Source organism: Pan troglodytes, chromosome 20 (genome assembly GCF_028858775.2).
Source record: "Pan troglodytes isolate AG18354 chromosome 20, NHGRI_mPanTro3-v2.0_pri, whole genome shotgun sequence".
NCBI classification, from domain to species: Eukaryota; Metazoa; Chordata; class Mammalia; order Primates; family Hominidae; genus Pan; species Pan troglodytes.
In genome coordinates, this window is record NC_072418.2 from 21,457,771 (window position 1) to 21,465,179 (window position 7,409).

A 7,409-nucleotide genomic window follows, 5' to 3' on the forward strand; every position below is an offset into this window, starting at 1 on the left:
AAAGCTGGGTCCCCACATCTCTCCGGGCACAAGGGGAGACTCGGCTTCCCGTCTGGAACACAGAGCATTGCTGTAGAAGCGCATCCACGTTCAAGGTCAAGTGCAGCATCTACCTGCCTGCCAAGCCCTGGCCCAGGCAGTGGGGACCCATGAGGCGAGTCAAGGTTGGCCCCGGTCTGTAGGGCTCCCAGGCCAGAGATGGGGTTTCCCCATGCTGGTCAGGCTGGTCTTGAACTCCTGACCTCAAGTGATCCACCCACCTTTGCCTCCCAAGTGCTGGGATTATGGGTGTGGGCCATCGCGCCCAGCCCCTTCCTTCATATTTACATAAAATACCCTTCTGTGACCCAGGACTTGGCTTAAATGTCAACACCTCAGGAGACCTTTCCCAACCCATGGGCAAAAATACCTACACCCAGGTATTTCTTTCAGAAACTTCTCACTCTTGGAAATGATCTTCTCGGCTACATTTTCATGAGGTTGGGAACGTGGTTTATCCGCAGTTTGTGCCATTGTACCTGGCATATACTAGGTGAGATTGTCTCCTTGGGGACAAAGGAGGATGCTGGCTATCACAACAGAGTTTCACAAACATATACCCTCTGAGACCCCCAGACCTCCCCCAGCAGTGCCCCAGGATTTACAACCAGAACTTTATTTATTTATTTATTTATGAGCTGGAGTCTCGCTCTGTCGCCCAGGCTGAAGTGCAGTGGTGCAATCCCGGCTCACTGCAGCCTCGACCCCCTGGGCTTGGGTGATCTTTCCACCTCAGCCTCTCGAGTAGCTGGGACCATAGGCACATATCACCCTGTCCAGCTAATTTTTATATTTTGTAGAGACAAGGTCTTGCTATGTTGCCCAGGCTGGTCTCAAACTCCTGGGCTCAAGTGATCCAACCACCTTGGCCTCTCTAAGTGCTAGGATTACAGGTGTGAGGTACCACACCTGGCCTACAACCCAGAAATTTGCCCTCAATAAATGGCAGAGTGAGGCTGGTCACAGTGGCACACATTTGTAATCCCAGCATTTTGGGAGGCAATGGTGGGAGGATCGCTTAAGACCAGAAGTTCAAGACCAGCCTGGGCAACATGGTGAAACCCCCATCTCTACTAAAATACAAAAGAAATTAGCCAGGTGTGGCGGTGTGTGCCTGTAGTACCAGCTACTCGGGAGGCTGAGGCAGGAGAATTTCTTGAACCTGGGAGGCAAAGATTGCAGTGAGCTGAGATTGCACCACTGCACTCCAGCCTGGGCGACAGAGCAAGACTCCTTCTCTAAAAAAAAAAAAAAAAAAAAAAAAAAAAAAATAGGGCCGGGCGCGATGGCTCACGCCTGTAATCCCAGCACTTTGGGAGGCCAAGGTGGGCAGATCACAAGGTCAGGAGATCAAGACCATCCTGGCTAACATGGTGAAACCCCATCTCTACTAAAAATACAAAAAAATTAGCCGGGCGTGGTGGCAGGTGCCTGTAGTCCCAGCTACTTAGGAGGCTGAGGCAGGAGAATGGCGTGAACCTGGGAGGCGGAGCTTGCAATGAGCAGAGATTGTGCCACTGCACTCCAGCCTGGGCGACAGAGCAAGACTCCATTTCAAAATAAATACATAAATACATAAATAAATAATAGGCAGGCACAGTGACTCATGCCTATAATCCCAGCACTTTGGGAGTGCCGTGGTAGGAGGATCACTTGAGACCAGGAGTTCAAGGCCAGCCTGGATAACATTATGAGACCTCACCTCTTTTTTTTTTTTTTTTTTTTTTTTGAGACAAAGTCTCCCTCTGTTGCCCAGGCTGGAATGCAATGGCATGGTCTTGGCTCACTGCAACCTCTGCCGCCTGGGTTCAATCGATTCTCCTGCCTCAGCCTCCTGAGTAGCTGGGATTACAGGTGCGCACCATGACGCCCAGGTAACTTTTGTATTTTTAGTAGAGACGGGGTTTCACCATGTTAGTCAGGCTGGTCTCGAACTCCTGACTTCATGATCTGCCTGCCTTGGCCTCCCAAAGTGCTGGGATTACAGGCGTGAGCCACAGCACCCGGCCGAGACCTCATCTCTTAAAAAAAAAAATTAGGCCAGGCATGGTAGCTCATGCTTGTAATCCCAGCACTTTGGGAGGCTGAGGTGGGGCTAAGGTCAGGAGTTCGAGACCAGCCTGGCCAATATGGTGAAACCCCGTTTCGGCTGGGCGCGGTGGCTCATGCCTGTAATCCCAGCACTTGGGAAGACAAAGGTGGGTGGATCACGAGGTCAGGAGATCGAGACCATCCTGCCCAACATGATGAAACCCCGTCTCTACTAAAAATGCAAAAATTAGCTGGGTGTGGTGGCACATTCTTGTAATCCCAGCTAATCAGGAGGATGAGGCATGAGAATTGCTTGAACCCAGCAAGCGGAGGTTGCAGTGAGCCGAGATCGCGCCACTGCACTCCAGCCTGGCGACAGAGCGAGACTCTGTCTAAAAAAAAAGAAAAAAAAAAAAAAGAAACCCCGTTTCTACTAAGAATACAAAAATTAGCTGGATATGGTAGCGGGCGCCTGTAATCCCAGCTACTTGGAAGGCTGAGGTAGGAGAATTGCTTGAACTCAGGAGGCGGAGGTTGCAGTGAGCTGAGATTGCACCATTGCACTACAGCCTGGGTGACAGAGCGAGACTCCGTCTCAAAAATAAATAAATAAAATTAAAAAACAATAATAAATAAAATAAATAAATGGCAGAGTGGTTTGAGTCATGCTGGAGGCGCACAGGCAGCTATGGAGGGTCAGCAGGAGGGACTGCTATGCTGCGACTGAAGGAGAGATGAGAATTGGCCTGGTAAGAGGCCACAGAGGGTGCTCGGGTGGGGGCACCAGCGTGTGTAAAGGCTTGGAGGCGACAGAGAACGATGGAGTGTTTCTGGAACTGTGTGTAGAGGGGCCCAACTCACACAGAGTGAGGGGAGAAAGGGCCATACTGCTGGAAGGGCCCACAAGCCCTGGGACGATGGGACTTGGACTCCATCCCAGGCAATGGGGAGCCATGGGAGGTATGTGAGCAGAAGGCACATCAGACCTGTACCCCTTCGTCCTGTGCCAGGTACCGAGAGGCTCCCTCCCAGACCTGGGAACCCCATGGGCTCAACATGCATGGTAGACACATCTCAAAGCAGTTTTACGTGAATTCCTGAGGAGAGCTGTCTCCAACAGGCCAGGCCACCCGCTATCCTCACCACCACGGGGCTGGGGAGGTCTGTCGTCCACAGGAGCCTCCCAGACCCAGATAATGCGCTGACAGCTGCCTGGCCCTGCCTGGGCCTCGAGGCCTCCCCCCAGCATGGCTGGGTTCCCCCGAGGCCCGGGTCTGACTACCCCTTCCCGGCCTGACCACCCCTTCCTGGCCCTCGGTGGATGCTGAAGACATTTCTTCTTATTCCGCTGGAATTTTCCTCGTGGACCATGCCAGCGCCTCCAGAAACACATGAAAGGAAAATGTTTCCAGTCTGAGCAGGGCTGTTTTATGGCTCTCCGGGCTGGGAGTCTGACCACAGAGTGGAAAGGGCTCGTCATACCACTGTTCCTCCTGCTGAACGGCTCGGACCCGGCCCACCCTGCCATGCCCTCCTTGGAGGCCCGGGTTCTGCAGGGTTGTTTTTTTTTTTCTTTTTTTTTTGAGAGAGGGTCTTGCGCTGTCACCCAGGCTGAACAGGCTGGGGTGCAGTGGTGCGATCTTGGCTCACTGCAGCCTCCACCTCCTAGGCTCAAGCGACCCTCCTGCCTCAGCCTCCTGAGTAGCAGGGACTACAGTCTCTTGCCACCATGCCTGGCTAACTTTCCAAAACTTTTTGTAGAGATGGGATCTCCCTATGTTGCCCAGTTTGGTCTTGGACTCCTGGGCTCATGTGATCCTCCTGCCTCGGCCTCCCAAAGTGCTAGGATGACAGGCATGAGGCATTGCTCCTGGCCTCTGCAGGGTTTTTCCAGCTAAGGAAAGTTTCCCCTGCCCTTGTCCCCCTGACCAGGGAGCAACTCCCTCAAAAAATAGAGGTTGGGGGCCGGGCACACTGGCTCATGCCTGTAATCCCAGCACTTTGGGAGGCTGAGGTGAATGGATCACCTAAGGTCAGGAGTTCGAGACCAGGCTGGCCAACATGATGAAACCCCGTCTCTACTAAAAATACAAAAATTAGCCTGGTATGCTGGCACATGCCTATAATCCCAGCTACTCAGGAGGCTGAGGCACAAGAATCTCTTGAACCTGGGAGGCGGAGGTTACAGCGAGCTGAGATCTCACCACTGCACTCCAGCCTGGGTGACAGAGTAAGACTCTGTCTCAAAAAAGAAAAGAAAGAAAATAAGAAAAGAAAAGAAAAGAGGAAAGGAAAAAGAAAAATAGAGGTTGGGAGCTCAACCTTGGAGCTGATGCGTTTTTCCATCGTTTATTCATTCAACAGTCTACTTTTTTCCCAGAGTGTGCCCATTTCTGCATCGGGTGCTGGGGCGCAAATGAGAACAAGGAGGATCTGTCACTATTCTTTGGGAGCTCGTGGAAAGGTGGAAAGGGGGGCTTCATGTGACCCCATTCCCAGAGCTGAACATGGAGGCTTGGGGGGAAGCTGCTTGCCTGAGATGGTGCAAGGGAATAAGTGACAGGGTCAGAACGCAACACACAGAGTGCCTCCAAAACCGGTTTTCTGGTGTGGTGGCCCGTGCCTGTAATCCCAGCCACTCAGGAGGCTGAGGCAGGAGAACTGCTTGAACCCTGGAAGCTGCACTCTAGCCTGGGCAACAGAGTGAGACTCAGTCTCAAAAAATATATAAAATAAAATAAAATAAAGTGCACAATTCCCTGGCATTCAGTGCACACACCATGTTGTGCAATCACTACCTCGATCTACTTCCAGACTATTTCGTCACCCCGTAAAGACGCTCCGTTCCCATCAGCGGTCACTCCCCCTTCCTCTCCCCAGGCCCTGGCAACCACAAATCTGCTTTCTGTCTCTGTGGATTTGCCAGTTCTGGCCATTTCCTACAAATGGAATCACACACTATGTGACATTTCGTGTCTGGCATCTTTCACTTGGCATGTGTTTTTGGGGTTCATCCATGCTGTAGCAGGGAGCAGTGCATCCTTCCTCTTTTGTTTTGTTTTTGTTTTTGTTTTGTACTTCATTCCTTTTTGTGGCTGAATCATATTCCATTGCATAGATGGACCACATTTTGTTTATCCATTCGTCTGTTGAGGGACATTTGGATCATTTCTACTTTTTGGTTATTTAATTTCCTTTTATTTATTTATTTTATTTTTGAGACAGAGTCTCACTCTGTCGCCCAGGCTGGAGTGCAGTGGCGTGATCTCGGCTCATTGCAACCTCCGCCTCCTGGGTTTCAGAGATTCTTCTGCCTCAGCCTCCTGAGTAGCTGAGACTACAAGTGCGTGCCACCACACCCCAGTAATTTTTGTATTGTTTTGTGTTTTTTTTTTTCCTTTTTGAGATGGAGTCTCACTCTGTCACCCAGGCTGGAGTACAGTGGCACAGTCTCGGCTCACTGCAACCTCCGCCTCCCAGGTTCCAGCGATTATCCTGCCTCAGCCTCCCAAGTAGCTGGGACTACAGGTGCATGCCACCACGCCCAGTTAATTTTTGTATTTTTTAGTAGAGATGGGATTTCACCATATTGGCCAGGCTGGTCTCAATCTCCTGACCTCATGATCCATCTGCCTCAGCCTCCCAAAGTGCTGGGATTACAGGCATGAGCCACCATGTCCGGCCCTAATTTTTGTATTTTTAATAGAGACAGGGCTTCACCATGTTGGCCAGGCTGGTCTCGAACTCCTGACCTCAAGTGATCTGCCAACCTTGGTCTTCCCAAGTGTTGGGATTACAGGCGTGAGCCACCGAGTCCAGCCTTTTTTAGGGGACAGCAGGGTAACTCTCCGTCACCCAGACTGGAGTGCAGTGGCGCGATCATGGCTCATGGCAGCTTCAACATCCTGAGCTCAAATGATCCTCCTGCCTCTGCCCCCAAAATAGTTGGGACTACAGGTGCATGCCACTATGCCTGGCTTATTTTTTCTTTTTCTTTTTATTATTTATTTATTTTTTGAGATGGAGTTTCGCTCTGTCACCTAGGCTGGAGTGCAATGGTGTGATCTCAGCTCACCAAAACCTCCGCCTCCCGGGTTCAAGTGATTCTCCTGCCTCAGCCTCCCGAGGAGCGGGGATTACAGGCATGTGCCACCACGCCCGGCTAATTTTGTATTTTCAGTAGAGACGGGGTTTCTCCACGTTGGTAAGGCTGGTCTCAAACTCCCAACCTCAGGCGATCTGCCCGCCTCAGCCTCCCAAAGTGTTGGGATTACAGGCGTGAGCCATCGCGCCTACTTCCTTTCTCACACTTTTAAACAGTGCTGTTATTGGCCTGGCACCGTGGCTCATGCCTATAATCCCAGCACTTTGGGAGGCCAAGATGGGTGGATCTCTTTGAGCTCAGGAGTTTGAGACCAGCCTGGGCAACACGGTGAAACTCTGTTTCTATAAAACATAACAAACAAACAAACAAACAAAATCAGTCCGGCTTGGTGGCTCATGCCTGTAGTCCCAGCTACTCAGGAGGCTGAGTAGCTCTGTCGCCCAGGCTGGAGTGAAATGGTGTGATCTCAGCTCACCGCAACCTCTGCCTCCCAGATTCAAGTGATTCTCCTGCCTCAGCCTCCTGAGTAGCTGGGATTACAGGGGCCCACCACTACGCCCAGCTAATTTTTTTGTATTTTTAGTAGAGACAGCATTTCACCATGTTGGCCAGGGTGATCTTGAACTTCTGACCTCAGGTGATCTGCCAGCCTCAGCCTCCCAAAATACTGGGATTACAAACATGAGCCACTGTGCCTGGCCTACACCTCATATTTTTAAAAGCAGCTAGTCAGGGTTTTTTAGAGAAATAGAAGCAATTGGATAGGTATGTATTGATAGAAAAAGATTTATTGTGAGGGATTGGCTCACACACTTATGGAGGCTGAGAAGTCCTACTATCTGCTGGCTGCAAACTGTGGACCCAGGAAGCCAGTGATGTCTTTTTTTTTTTGTTTTTTTGTTTTTGTTTTTCTTTCTTTCTTTTTTTTTTTTTGAGATGGAGTCTCACTCTGGCCCAGGCTGGAGTACAATGGCGCAATCTCAGCTCACTGCAACCTCCACCTCCCAGGTTCAAGTGATTCTCCTGCCTCAGCCTCCTGAGTAGCTGAGATTACAGGTGCGCACCAACCATGCTCCGTTAATTTTTGTATTTTTTAGTAGAGATGGGGTTTCACCATATTGGCCAGGCAGGTCTCGAACTCCTGACCTCATGATGCACCTGCCTTGGCCTCCCAAAGTGCTGGGATTACAGGCGTGAGCCACTGTGCCTGGCCTCGTTGTTTTTCTTGAGATAG